This window comes from Protopterus annectens, chromosome 11.part0 (assembly GCF_019279795.1).
Source record: "Protopterus annectens isolate FY-2018-M chromosome 11.part0, PAN1.0, whole genome shotgun sequence".
In the NCBI taxonomy this organism is placed as follows: Eukaryota; Metazoa; Chordata; order Ceratodontiformes; family Protopteridae; genus Protopterus; species Protopterus annectens.
In genome coordinates this window covers 1,514,836,832-1,514,851,868 of record NC_056745.1, presented here as the reverse complement: position 1 = coordinate 1,514,851,868, position 15,037 = coordinate 1,514,836,832, and positions in this window count along the sequence as shown.

Genomic DNA, 15,037 nt, shown 5'->3' with positions numbered 1-15,037 from the left:
TCATGTTGTGTAAGGGTTAGGTAAGGGGATGGTGTTTATGTTATGTAAGATATAGGTAAATGGATGGTGTTCATGTTGTGCAAGGGTTAGGTAAAGGGATGGAACTAATGTTGTGTAAGGGTTAGGTAAGTGGATGTCATTCATGTTGTGTCAGGATGAGGTAAGGAGATGGTGTTCATGTTGTGTACGGGTTAGGTAAGGGGACTGTGTTCAGGTTGTCTATTTGTTAGGTAAGAGGATAGTTTTCATGTTGTGTAAGGGTTAGGTAAGGGGATGGCATTCATGTTATGTAAGATTTAGGTAAGGGCATGGTGTTCATGTTGTGCAAGGGTTAGGCAACAGGATGACATTCATGTTGTGTAAGGGTTAAGTAAGGGGTGGTGTTCATGTTGTGTCAGGATGAGGTAAGGGTAGTGTTAATGTTGTGTTAGGGTTAGGTAAGGGGAATGTGTTCATGTTGGTAAGGGTTAGATAAGAAGACTGTGTTCATGCTGTGCAAAGGTGACATATGCGGAATGTGTTCATGTTTTGTAAAGGTTAGGTAAGGGGATTGTGTTCATGTTGTGTAAGGGTGAGGTAAGAGGATGGTGTTCATGTTGTGTAAGGGTTAGGTAAGGGGATGGTGTCCGTGTTGTGTAAGGGTTGGGTAAGTGGATAGTGTTTGTGTTGTTTAAGGGTTAGGTAAGTGGATTGTGCTAATGTGTAAGGGTTAGATAAATGGATGGTGTACATGCTGTGTAAGGGTTAGGTAAGTGGATGGCATTCATGTTATGTAAGATATAGGTAAATGGATGGTGTTCATGTTGTGTAAGGGTTAGGTAAGTGGATGGCATTCATGTTGTGTAAGGGTTAGGTAAGTGGATGGCGTTCATGTTGTGTAAGGGTTAGGTAAGGGGATGGCATTCATGTTCTGTTATTCTTAGGTAAGGGGATCGTGTTTGTGTTGTGTAAGGGTTAGATAACTGGATCGTGTTTGTGTTGTGTAAGGGTTAGGTAAGGAGATCATGTTCTTGTTGTATCAGGGTGATGTAAGGAGATGGTGTTCATGTGTTAGGGTTAGTAAGGGGATGGTGCTCATGTTGTGTAAGGGTTAGGTAAGTGGATGGTGTTCATGTTGTGTAAGGGTTAGGTAAGTGGATGATGCTCAAGTTGTGTAAGGGTTAGGTAAGGGGATGGCGTTCATGTTATTTAAGATTTAGATAAGGGGATGGTGCTCATGTTGTGTAAGATTTAGGTAAGGGCAAGGCATTCATGTTGTGTAAGGGTATGGTAAGGGGATGGCGTATATGTTGGGTAAGGGTTAGTTAAGGGGATGGCGTTCATGTTATTTAAGATTTAGATAAGGGGGTGGTCTTCATGTTGTGTGAGGGTTAGCTAAAGGGATGGGGTTCATGTTGTGTAAGGGTTAGCTAAGGGGGTGGCATTCATGTTATGTAAGATTTAGGTAAGAGGATGGCATTCATGTTGTGTTAGGGTTAGGTAAGGGAATGGTGTTCATGTTGTGTAATGGTTAGGTAAGGGGATGGCGTTCATGTTATGTAAGGCTTAGCTAAAGGGATGGGGTTCATGTTGTGTAAGGGTTAGGTAAGGGGATGGCATTCATGTTATGTAAGGGTTAGGTATGAGGATGGCATTATTGTTGTGTAAGTGTTAGGTTAGGGGATGGTGTTCATGTTGTGTACAGGTTAGGTAAGTGGATGGCTTTCATGTTGTGTACGGGTGAGGTAAGGAGATGGCGTTCATGTTGTGTAAGGGTTAGGTAAGGGGATGGTGTTTATGTTATGTAAGATATAGGTAAATGGATGGTGTTCATGTTGTGCAAGGGTTAGGTAAAGGGATGGAACTAATGTTGTGTAAGGGTTAGGTAAGTGGATGTCATTCATGTTGTGTCAGGATGAGGTAAGGAGATGGTGTTCATGTTGTGTACGGGTTAGGCAAGGGGACTGTGTTCATGTTGATTTAGGTTGAGGTCAGGGGATGGTGTTTATGTTGTGGTAGGGTTAGGTAAAGGGGTGGTGCTCATGTTGCATAAGGATTAGATAAGGGGATGTTGTTCATGTTGTGTAAAGGTTAGGTAAAGTGTTGGCTCGTTCATGTTGTGTAAGGGTTAGGTAAGCGGATGGTGTTCATGTTATGTATGGGTCAGGTAGGTGGATGGCTTTCATGTTGTGCATGGGTGAAGTAAGGAGATGGTGTTAATGTTTGTAAGGGTTAGGTAAGAGGAATGTGTTAATGTTGTCTTAGGGTTAGGTAAAGGGATTGTGTTCATGTTGTGTAAGCGTTAGGTAAAGGGATGGTGCTCATTTTGTATAAGGGTTAGATAAGGGGATGGTGTTCATGTTCTGTAAGGGTTAGATAATGGGATGACTCGTTCATGTTGTGTAAGGCTTAGGTAAGTGGATGGTGTTCATGTTGTTTAAGGGTGAGGTAAGGTGGTGGTGTTCATGTTGTGTAAGGATTAGGTAGGGGATGGCTTGCTTATTTTGTATAAGGATGAGGTACAGGTATGGTGATCATGTTGTGTAAAGGTTAGGTAAGGGTAGGTTGCTCATGTTGTGTAAGGGTTAGGTAAGGGGATGGCATTCATGTTGTGTCAGGATGAGGTAAGAAGATGGTGTTCATGTTGTGCAAGGATGAGGTAAGGGTACTGTGTTAATGTTGTGTTAGGATTAGGTAAGGGGATTGTGTTAATGTTGGTAAGGGTTAGGTAAGGGGATGGTGTTCATGTTTTGTAAAGGTTAGGTAAGGGGATTGTGTTCATGTTGTGTAAGATATAGGTAAATGGATGGTGTTCATGTTGTGTAAGGGTTAGGTAAGGGGATGGTGTTTGAGTTGTGTATGGGTTGGGTAAGTGGATACTGTTTGTGTTTTTTAAGGGTTATGTAAGGGGATTGTGTTAATGTGTAAGGGTTAGGTAAATGGATGGTGTACATGCTGTTTAAGGGTTAGGTAATGGGTTGGTGTTCACGTTGTGTAAGGGTTAGGTAAGTGGATGGCGTTCATGTTATGTAAGATATAGGTAAATGGATGGTGTTCATGTTGTGTAAGGGTTGGTAAGTGGATGGCGTTCATGATGTGTCAGGATGAGGTAAGGAGATGGTGTTCATATTGCGTAAGGGTTAGGTAAGGGGACTGTGTTCGTATTGTGTAAGGGTTAGGTAAGGGGATGGTGTTCATGTTATCTAAGGGTGAGGTAAGGGGTTGGTGTTCATGTTGTGTAAGACTTAGGTACAGGGATGGCATTCATGTTGTGTAAGGGTTAGTTAAGAGGATGGCATTCATGTTGTGTCAGGATGAGGTAATTAAATGGTGTTCATGTTGTGTAAGGGTTAGATAAGGGGATAGTTTTCATGTTGTGTAAATGTTAGGTAAGGGGATTGTGTTTGTGTTGTGTAAGTGTTTGGTAAGGGGAACGTGTTTGTGTTGTTTAAGGATTAGGTAAGAAGATGGGTTTCATGTTGTGTAAGAGTTAGGTAAGGTAATGGTATTCATGTTGTGTATGGGTTAGGTAAGGAGGATGGTGTTCATGTTGTGTTAGCGTTAGGTAAGGGGATGGTGTGCATGTTGTGTAAGGTTTAGGTATGGGGATGTTGTTCATGTTGTGTAAATGTTAGGTAAGGGGATGTTGTTCATGTTGTGTAAGGGTTTTGTAAAATGGATGGTGCTGATGTTGTGTAATGGTTAGGTAAGGGGATGGTGTTCGTGTTGTGTATGGGTTAGGTAAAGGGATGGCTCGTTCATGTTGTTTAAAAGTTAGATAAGGGGATCATGTTTATATTGTGTAAGGGTTAGGTAAGGGGATGGTTATAATGTTTTGTCAAGGTTAAGTATGTGGATCTTGTTTGTGTTGTGTAAGGGTGAGGTAAGGGGATACTGTTCATTTTGTGTAAGAGTTAGGTAAGGGGATGGCGTTCATGTTGTGTAAGGTTAGGTAAGTGGATGGTGTTCATGTTGTGTTAGGGTTAGATAACGGGGTGGTGTTCATGTTGTGTAAGGGTTAGGTAAAGGGATGACTCATTCATGTTGTGTAAGGGAAGGTAAAGTGATGGCTCGTTTGTGTTGTATAAGTGTTAGGTACAGGGATGGGGTTCATGTTGTGTTAGGGTTAGGTAATGGGATTGTGTTAATGTTGTGTAAGAGTTAGGTAAGTGGATGGTGTTCATGTTGTGTTAGGGTTAGTTAATGGGGTGGTGTTCATGTTGTGTAAGGGTTAGGTAAAGGGATGACTCGTTCATGTTGTGTAAGGGAAGGTAAAGTGATGGCTCGTTTGTGTTGTATAAGTGTTAGGTACGGGATGGGGTTCATGTTGTGTTAGGGTTAGGTAATGGGATTGTGTTAGGGTTGTGTAAGAGTTAGGTAAGTGGATGGTGTTCATGTTGTGTAAGGGTTAGGTAAGGGGATGGTGTTCATGTTGTGTAAGGGTTAGGTAAAGTTATGGCTCATTCATGTTGTGTATGGGTTATGTAAGGGGGATGGTGTTCATGTTATGTAAGGGCCAGGTAACGGGATCGTGTTCATGTTGTGTAAGGGTGAGGTAAGGGGATGCTGTTCATTTTGTGTAAGAGTTAAGTAAGGGGATGGCGTTCATGTTGTGTATGGGTTAGGTAAAATGGATGGTGCTGATGTAAGGGGATGGTGTTTGTGTTGTGTATGAGTTAGGTAAAGGGATGGCTCGTTCATGTTGTTTAAAAGTAAGATAAGGGATCATGTTTATATTGTGTAAGGGTTACGTAAGGGGATGGTTTTCATGTTGTGTCAAGGTAAAGTACGTGGATCTTGTTTGTGTTGTGTAAGGGTTAGGTAAGGGCATGAAGTTCATGGTCTGTAAGGGTTAAGTAAGGGAATAGTGTTCATGTTGTGTAAGGGTTAAGTAATGGTATGGTGTTTATGTTGTGTAAGGCTTAGGTAAGGCGATGGTGTCCATGTTTTCTAAGTGTTAGGTAAGGGGATCGGTTTCATGTTGTGTAAAGGTTAGTTAAGGGGATCATGTTTGTGTTGTGTAATGGTTATCTAAGGGGATGGTGTTTATGTAGTGTAAGGGTTAGGTAAGAGGATGGAGTTCATGTTGTGTAAGGTATACGTAACGGGATGGCATTCATGTTGTGTAAGGGTTAGGTAAGGGGATGATGTTCATAGAGTGTTATGGTTAGGTAAGGGAATGGTGTTCATGTTGTGTAAGGGTGAGGTAAGGCAATGGTGTTCTTGTTGTTTAACGGTTAGGTAAAGGGATGGCTCATTCATGTTATGTAAGGGTTTGGTAAGGGGATGACGTTCATGTTGTGTAAATGCTAGGTAAAGGGATGGCATTTGTAATCTGTAAGGGTTATGTAAGTGGACGGTGTTCAATTTGTATTAGGGTAAGGTAAAGGGATAGTATTCATATTGTGTTAGGGATAGGTAAGGAGTTGTCATTCATTCCGGCAAGTTCTAGGTAAGTGGATGGTGTTCATGTTGTGTTAGGGTAGGTAAGGGGATTGTGTTCATGTTGTGTAAGAGTTCAGTAAGGGGATGGTATTCATGTTGTGTTAGGGTTAGGTAACGGGGTGGTGTTCATGTTGTGTAAGGGTTAGGTAAAGGGATGACTCGTTCATGTGTAAGGGAAGGTAAAGTGATGGCTCGTTTGTGTTGTATAAGTGTTAGGTACGAGGATGGGGTTCATGTTGTGTAAGGGTTAGGTAAGGGGATTGCGTTAATGTTGTGTAAGAGTTAGGTAAGTGGATGGTGTTCATGTTGTGTAAGGGTTAGGTAAGGGGATGGTGTTCATGTCGTGTAAGGGTTAGGTAAAGGTATGGCTCATTCATGTTGTGTATGGCTTATGTAAGGGGATGGTGTTCATGTTATGTAAGGGTGAGGTAAGGGAATGCTGTTCATTTTGCGTAAGGGTTAGGTAAGGGGATGGTGTTCCTGTTGTGTAAGGGCTAGGCCAGGGGATGGTGTTTATGTTGTGTAAGGGTTAGGTAAGTGGATGGTGTTCATGTTGTGTAAGGATTAGGTAAGGGAGTGGTTTTCATGTTGTGTAAGGTTTAGGTAAGTGGCTGGTGTTCATGTTGTGTAAGGGTCACGTAAATGGATGGCTCGTTCCTGTTGTGTAAGGGTTAGGTAAAGGGATGGGGTTCATGTTGTGTAAGGGTTAGGTAAGGGAATGGCATTCATGTTATGTAAGATTTAGGTAAGGGGATGGTGTTCATGTTGTGTTAGGGTTAGGTAAGGGGATTATGTTCATGTTGTGTAATGATTAGATCAGGGGATGGAGTTCATGTTGTGTATGGGTTAGATAAGGGGATGGCGTTCATGTTGTGTAAGAGTTAGGTAAGGGAATGGTGTTCATGTTGTGTAAGGGTTAGGTAAGGGGATGCTGTTTATGTTATGTAAGGGTTAGGTAAGTGGACTGTGTTCATGTTGTGTAAGTGTTAGGTAAGGGGTGGCATTATTATTGGGTAAGGATTAGGTTAGGGGATGGTCTTCATGTTGTGTCAGGCTGAGGTAAGGAGATGGTGTTCATGTTGTGTAAGGGCTAGGTAATGGGATGGTGTTCAGGTTGTGTAAGTGTTAGGTAAGAGGATGGTTTTCATGTTGTGTAAACGTTAGGTAAGGGGATCGTGTTTGTGTTGTGTAAGGATTAGGTAAGGTGATGGTGTTTATGTTGTGTAAGGGCTAGGTAAGAGGATGGCGTTAATGTGTAAGACTTACGTAAGGGGATGGTCTTCATGTTGTGTGAGGGTTAGTTAAGGGGATGGCATTTGTGTTGTGTCAGGGTTAGGTAACAGGATGGTGTTCATGTTGTGCAAGTGTTAGATAAGTGGATGGTTTTCATGTTGTGTAAAGGTTAGATATGGAGATCTTGTTTGTGTTGTGTAAGGGTTCAGTAAGGGGGTGGTGTTTATGTTGTATAACGGTTACATAAATGGATGGTTCATTCCTGTTGTTTAAGGATTAGGTAAAGGAATGGCGTTCATGCTGTGTAAGGTTTAGGTAAAGAGATGGCGTTCATGATGTGTAAGGGTGTTGTAAGTGGATCACATTCGTGTTATGTAAGGGTTAGGTAAGGGATGGCATTAATATTGTGTAATGGTTAGGTAAGTTTATGATCTTCATGTTGTGTAAGGTTTAGGTAAGGGGATGGCGTTCATGTTGTGCAAGATTTAGATAAGCGGATGGCATTTATGTTGTGTAAGATTTAGGTAAGGGGATGGTGTTCATGTTGTGCAATTGTTAGCTAAGGGGATGGCTCGTTCATGTTGTGTAAGGGTTAGGTAAGGGGATGACATTAATGTTGTGTAAGGGTTACGTAAATGGATGGCATTCTTGTTGTGTAAGGGTTAAGTAAAGGGATGGGGTCTATATCAGCATTTCAAAAATTTAATAGTTCAAATCACAAAATATCGAACTGAAATGGTCGAAGTATTAAATTTTCAAATGCCAATATAAAAAAACAAAAACAAAAAAAAAACTAAAGGGTGTAGGCAGGAGGGAATGCCCCCTGCACCTCCCACACCCTCCACTACTTAAATATACCAACTCCGAGACCGCACTACATTGTAGTAAATGGAAATCTCCCCTTACGGAGATTTCCGTTTACCCGTTCGATGTTCTGCACTTTTGGCATTCTCGCATCAACAATATCGCATTCGATATTGTCAATATTCGAGATGCTGATAGGAACCTAAAGGGATGGCGTTCATGTTGTGTAAGGTTTAGGTAAAGGGATGGCATTCATGTTGTGTAAGGTTTAGTTAAGTGGATGGTGTTCATGTTGTGTAAGGGTGTTGTAAGTGGATCGCATTCGTGTTCTGTAAGGGTTAGGTAAGGGGTGGCATTCATGTTTTGCAAGGGTTAGCTAAAGGGATGGCATTCATGTTGTGTAAGGTTTAGGAAAGGGTATGGTCATCATGTTGTGTAAGTGATAGGTAATGGGATGGTTTTCATGTTGTGTAAAGGTTAGGTAAGGGGATCGTGTTCTTGTTGTGTAAGGGTTAGGTAAGGGGGTGGCGTTAATGCTGTGTAATGGTTAGGTAAGGGGATGGTCTTCATGTTGTGTGAAGGTTAGGTAAGGGGATGGTGTTCATGTTGTGTAAGGGTTAGGTAAGGGGGTGGCGTTCCTGTTCTGGAAGTGCTAGGTAAGGGGATGGTTTTCAAGTTGTGTAAAGGTTAGATATGGAGATCTTGTTTGTGTTGTGTAAGGGTTAGATAAGGGGATGGTTTTCATGTTGTGTTTGGGTGAGGTAAGGAGATGGTGCTCATGTTGTTTAAGGGTTAGGTGAGTGGATGGTTTTTGTGTTGTGTAACAGTTAGGTAAGGGGATCATGTTTGTGTTGTGTAAGGGTTAGTTAAGCAGATGGTGTTCATGTTGTGTAAGGGTTTGGTAAGGGGATGGTGTTCATGTTGTGTAAGGGTTAGGTAAGGGGATGCTTTTCATGTTGTGTAAAGATTAGGTAAGCAGATCGTGTTTGTGTTGTGTAAGGATTAGGTAAGGGGATGGTGTTCATGTTGTGTTATTGTTAAGTAAGAGGATGGTGTTCATGTTGTGTTAGGTTAGGTAAGTGGATGGTGTTCATGTTGTGTAAGGGTTAGGTAAGTGGATGGTGTTCATGTTGTGTAAAGGATAGGTAAGAGGATGGTGTTCATATTGTGTAAGAGTTAGGCAAGGGGATGGTGTTCATATTGTTAGGGTTAGCTAAGGGGATGGTGTTCATGTTGTGTAAGGGTTAGGTAAGGGGATGACGTTCGTGTTGTATAATGGTTAAGTTAGGGGATGGTGTTCATGTTGTGTAAGGGTTAGGTAAGGGGATGGTGTTCATGTTCTGTAAGGGTTAGGTAAATGGATGGTGTTCATGTTGTGTTAGGGTGAGGTAAGGAGATGGTGTTCATGATGTGTAAGGGATAGGTAAGGGGATGGTGTTCATGTTGTGTAAGGGTTAGGTAAAGGGATGGTGTTCGTGGTGTGTAAGGGTTAGGTATGGGTATGTCGTTCATGTTGTCTAAGGATTAGGTAAGGGGATGACGTTCATTTTGTGTCAGGATGAGGTAAGCAGATGGTGTTCATGTTGTGTAAGGATTAGGTAAGGTACATTTACTTTGTTTCTCAAATGCCAGTCTTTATTTGTGACTTCACTATTAAATGAATTCTCAGCAAACTGGAATATGTTTACTAGACATAGACCAAAATATGAGGTGGTATCTGATCATTCTGCAAAGTCCTGACAATTCAGGAGTACTTTTTCATCGACCAGTAGTTTATGGGTGTTATGGGCATCTGAAAGAACATAGTAAATAAAAACAAAACAAAAAAAAAATAATTGTGAGTTTAAAGCATGGATGCTTCTGTAAATTAGGTACATTTGAGCTGTATGGAGTTGAATCAGAGTTTTTCGGTGTGATATGTTCATAGATTTGTAGATTCATAGATTGTTACTAGGCCAATGACTCTGGGGACCTTTCTAAGCCTTGACAAGTTTTAGGTAAGGCGATGGTGCTCATGTTGTGTAAGGGTTAGGTAAAGGGATGGTGCTCATGTTGTGTAAGGGTTAGGTAAAGGGATTTCTCGTTTATGTTTTTTTAAGGATGAGGTAAGGAGATGAGGTTCATATTGTGTAAAGGTTAGGTAAGGGGATGGTGTTCATGTTGTGTAAGTTTTAGGTAAAGGGATGGTGTTCATGTTGTGTAAAGGTTAGGTAAGGGAATGGCATTCATGTTGTGTAAAGGTTAGGTAAGGGGATGGTTTTCATGTTGTGTAAAATTTAGGTAAGGGGATCGTGTTAATGTTGTGTTAGTGCTAGGTAGGGGGATGGTGTTCTTGTGTAAAGGTTATGTAAGAGGATGGCATTCATGTTGTGTAGAGGTGAGGTAAAGGGATGCTGTTCATGTTGTGGAAGGGTTAGGTAAGTGGATGGTGTTCATGTTGTGCTAGGGTTAGGTAAGGGGATGACGTTCATGTTGTGGAAGGGTTAGGTAAGGGGATGGTGTTCGTGGTGTGTAAGGGTTAGGTATGGTATGTCGTTCATGTTGTCTAAGGGTTAGGTAAGGGGATGACGTTCATTTTGTGTCAGGATGAGGTAAGGAGATGGTGTTCATGTTGTGTAAGGATTAGGTAATGGAATGGTGTTTATGTTATGTTAGGGTTATGTAAGGGGATGGTGTTCATGGTGTGTAAGGGTTAGGTAAGGGGATGGTTTTCATGCTGTGTATCGGTCAGGTAAGGGGTGGCATTCATGTTGTGTAAGGGTTAGGTAAGGGGATGACGTTCATGTTGTGGAAGGGTTAGGTAAGGGGATGGTGTTCGTGGTGTGTAAGGGTTAGGTATGGTATGTCGTTCATGTTGTCTAAGGGTTAGTTAAGGGGATGACGTTCATTTTGTGTCAGGATGAGGTAAGGAGATGGTGTTCATGTTGTGTAAGGATTAGGTAATGGAATGGTGTTTATGTTATGTTAGGGTTATGTAAGGGGATGGTGTTCATGGTGTGTAAGGGTTAGGTAAGGGGATGGTTTTCATGCTGTGTATCGGTCAGGTAAGGGGTGGCATTCATGTTGTGTAAGGGTTAGGTAAGGGGATGACGTTCATGTTGTGGAAGGGTTAGGTAAGGGGATGGCGTTCGTGGTGTGTAAGGGTTTGGTATGGTATGTCGTTCATGTTGTCTAAGGGTTAGGTAAGGGGATGACGTTCATTTTGTGTCAGGATGAGGTAAGGAGATGGTGTTCATGTTGTGTAAGGATTAGGTAATGGAATGGTGTTTATGTTATGTTAGGGTTATGTAAGGGGATGGTGTTCATGGTGTGTAAGGGTTAGGTAAGGGGATGGTTTTCATGCTGTGTATCGGTCAGGTAAGGGGTGGCATTCATGTTGTGTAAGGGTTAGGTAAGGGGATGGCGTTCATGTTCTGTAAGATTTACGTATGGGGATGGCTCATAGGTAAGGGGATTGTGTTCATGTTGTGCATGTTTTTTGTTACATGTTTTTGTGTCTGAGCCAGTCTTATATAATGGTTGTATTATGGTAAGAGTTTTTCTAAGATAAGGTAGATGGCTAAGAGCATGCCTAGGGTTAGGAGTAGGGGTAGTATGCATTAGTAAGGTGGTAGTGCGGTGCTTGCTATGTGTGCTAGCCCTTTCCTTATACTAACCCTGCACCTTCCCCTAAATAAAACACTCCACCTTACCATAGAATTATCCACCCATAACATGACTACTATTGAGCCAAACCATTTCCTGTGGTATTATTATGGTTTATGAGTTTTCATTTATTTTATTTTATTTCATTGTGTTTTTAATGAATTTGTGCCAGTATTTTGATTTGTCAATATTATGAACTGTCAGTATTTTAGAGTCTGCATTTTGATGTGTCTGCACTTTTAACTGTAAAGATTTCTCCATTTTAGCTAACTGATGGAACAACTTTCAATATTATTCTTACAAAGTAGTAATTGTTAGACTGCATGTAGCTTCAGCTTATATTTTATTTTCTAAGGTACATTTACTTTGTTTCTCAAATGCCAGTCTTTATTTGTGACTTCACTTTTAAATGAATTCTCAGCCAACTGGAATATTTTTACTAGGCATAGACCAAAATATGAGGTAGTATCTGATCATTCTGCAAAGTCCTGACAATTCAGGAGTACTTTTTCATCAACCAGTAGTTTATGGGTGTTATGGGCATCAGAACATAGTAAATAAAAACAAAACAGAAAAAAAAAACAATTGTGAGTTTAAAGCATGGATGCTTCTGTAAATTAGGAACATTTGAGCTGTATGGAGTTGAATCAGAGTTTTTTGGAGTGATATGTTCATAGATTTGTAGATTCATAGATTGTTACTAGGCTAACAACTTGGGGGGACCATTTTAAGCCTTGAAAAGTTCTCCTGAAAGAATAATGATGTCCTGTATCCACATAGGACATCAAGGCCTAGGCATTTATAAGCTACCACTGTCCAGAACGGACATGGGTGCCATCATGCCCAGTGTAAATTGTATTCACTATCCACTGCTCTAGGTTGCAGTTAAACTGGGTAATAGATGAAATCAGCTTCACATGGATGGGAAGCCTGTTCCATAGGAGGAGCAGTCTCAGGGACACATATCTGTGTCTCCAGCATGTTCTGTTTAAGTCACAGACAAAATTCTGGTCCCTATACCTTGCACTTCTGGTACTGTTTGACTTACAAATATGCAGGATATTCATAAGTATCGAGTTGCTGGCTACTGAGACTTCTCTGCATACATCAACTGGGCATAAGCTGATTTAAGTATATTTTCTGCACTTATTTAAGATTTGAGTGAGTAAATATTGTGTGTCTTGCATTCAGTAAATATTGTGTCTGTCTCTGAATCTCTGCAGTAGTTGTTAGACTGCTGTGAAATTCCTTTGTTAAGTGTTAATTAGCTTGGGGGTTTCTGCTAGCATTAAAATCTGTGTTGGTTACATTTCTAGTAATCATTTTAAATCGAGTTGCTGGCTACTGAGACTTGCCTGCATACATCAACTGGACATAAGATGATTTAAGTATATTTTCTGCACTTATTTAAGATTTGAGTGAGTAAATATTGTGTGTCTTGCATTCAGTAAATATTGTGTGTGTCTCTGAATCTCTGCAGTAGTTGTTAGACTGCTGTGAAATTCCTTTGTTAAGTGTTAATTAGCTTGGGGGTTTCTATTAGCATTAAAATCTGTGTTGGTTACATTTCTAGTAATCATTTTAAATCGAGTTGCTGGCTACTGAGACTTCTCTGCATACATCAACTGGACATAAGCTGATTTAAGTATATTTTCTGCACTTATTTAAGATTTGAGTGAGTAAATATTGTGTGTCTTGCATTCAGTAAATATTGTGTGTGTCTCTGAATCTCTGCAGTAGTTGTTAGACTGCTGTGAAATTCCTTTGTTAAGTGTTAAATAGCTTGGGGTTTCTGTTAGCATTAAAATCTGTGTTGGTTACATTTCTAGTAATCATTTTAAATCGAGTTGCTGGCTACTGAGACTTCTCTGCATACATCAACTGGACATAAACTGATTTAAGTATATTTTCTGCACTTATTTAAGATTTGAGTGAGTAAATATTGTGTGTCTTGCGTTCAGTAAATATTGTGTGTGTCTCTGAATCTCTGCAGTAGTTCCCCACCCCCCGACCCTGTTTCTTGTTGTGGTGTTAATCTTGGGTGGCTTTGGAATTGCCCGCCCCTGCTGTAAATCTCTTTTTGCATACTCCTCCTGGACCCATCTCATTCGCTCACTCAACTGAGTACAGTGAGATCATATTTTGATTTCGGATACTCTTATCAGTACCATCTCCTCTGCAGTGTACAGAGAGAGCACTTGGAAAGGGCATTCCCCTATAGTATCTTAATCTGCTCTGTTTCCTCCATCTCAAAAAAAAAAAAAATTTGCACTTCATCTGCCTTACTGTATTTGTGTTTCTTCCTACTTTATTACCTTATTTTGCTTTTGCCTCTTTTAACATTTTAAAGTGGAACCTGTGTGTTGAGAGACAGCCTTACAAGACTATCTGCAAATATACAGAGCTGAGTATATTTTTTCTGTATTATTCTGTATTATAGAGCTAAATTGTTGCTTAGATATCTGTTGTCTTACTGTTCTGCAAATATACAGAAATCAGTATATATTTTTTTGGTTTTATAATTTGCACTCTGATTCCTCACATCTCTGTTGAAACTGGTTTCCCCACCCTCCCACCTCCCTGTTCTTGGTTGTAGTTTAAATTTGGTGGCTTTTGCAGTGCCCGCCCCACTGTAGATTTGATCTAGGACACTCCCCCAGTCCCATCTCTTTACTGCATTCTACCTAATAAACCCTTTCTGCACTTGCTTTTAGTCCTTTTTAATTTAATTGCATTTTTTCAAACTGTGTGTGGACTAATATTGCTACATACTCAAGTGTGCCAGCTTACACTGCATGTGAATTGTTTTTACTACTGTTTTTGCTACTTTTCTGAAAAAAAAAATGTGTCTGATTTTACCGTATTTGTGTTTCTTCCTACTTTATTTTGCTTTTGCGTCATCTTAAAAGTACTCAATTGTATTTATTACTGCTTGGTGTATCTCATTCTAAGCCTTTTAGTTTAAGCACTTGGGCTTCAGACCAGTTGTTTTACATTAAGAAGGTTTGTGATCTGCACTGTGGTGGCAGAACAGGTAGCTTACATCCTTCTAAGTTGGGAACTGCTGATTGAGGGCTCAGTGTCTGTTATTCTAAAAGTGTATTAATTCTGGTTTAAGCACTTGGGCTTCAGGCCAGTTATTTTACATTAGAAGGGTTCGTGGTCTGCACTCTTGTGGGAGGAGAGGCTGGACTCTGCCCTTCTGAACTGGGAATTTCTGGTTAAAGGCTTATAGTGCCTGCATATTTGAACTGCTTCTTACTGAAATTGGTACACCTTGTTTGCTGTAGCATAGACTAGATCCAGGCCTGCTGAATCTAGCTTTGTTTGTATAACTTGAGCACTAATCCAGGCATTCTTTAAAGTATTCAATTGTATTTATTACTGCTTGGTAGTAACTTGATTAAAGTGTAGCTATCATTCTAAGTCTTTTGGATTAAGCACTTGGGCTTCAGACCAGTTGTTTTACATTAGGAAGGTTTGTGGCCTGCACTGTGGTGGCAGGACAGGTAGCTTACATCCTTCTAAGTTGGGAACTGCTGATTGAGGGCTCAGTGTCTGTTATTCTAAAAGTATATTAGTTCTGATTTAAGCACTTGGGCTTCAGGCCAGTTATTTTACATTAGAAGGGTTCGTGGTCTGCACTCTTGTGGGAGGAGAGGCTGGACTCTGCCCTTCTGAGCTGGGAATTTCTGGTTAAAGGCTTATAGTGCCTGCATATTTGAACTGCTTCTTACTAAAATTGGTACACCTTGTTTGCTGTAGCATAGACTAGATCCAGGCCTGCTGAATCTAGCTTTATTTGTATGCTTGTTGTTTGTTTGCTTGTTATTTCCCTGAAACGCTAATTCCACCTAAAACACGGCTTTTCAGTGCTTCTGCGGATCCCTAGTGATATCTACATTGCTTACTGTACTTATTTCCTTGTTTC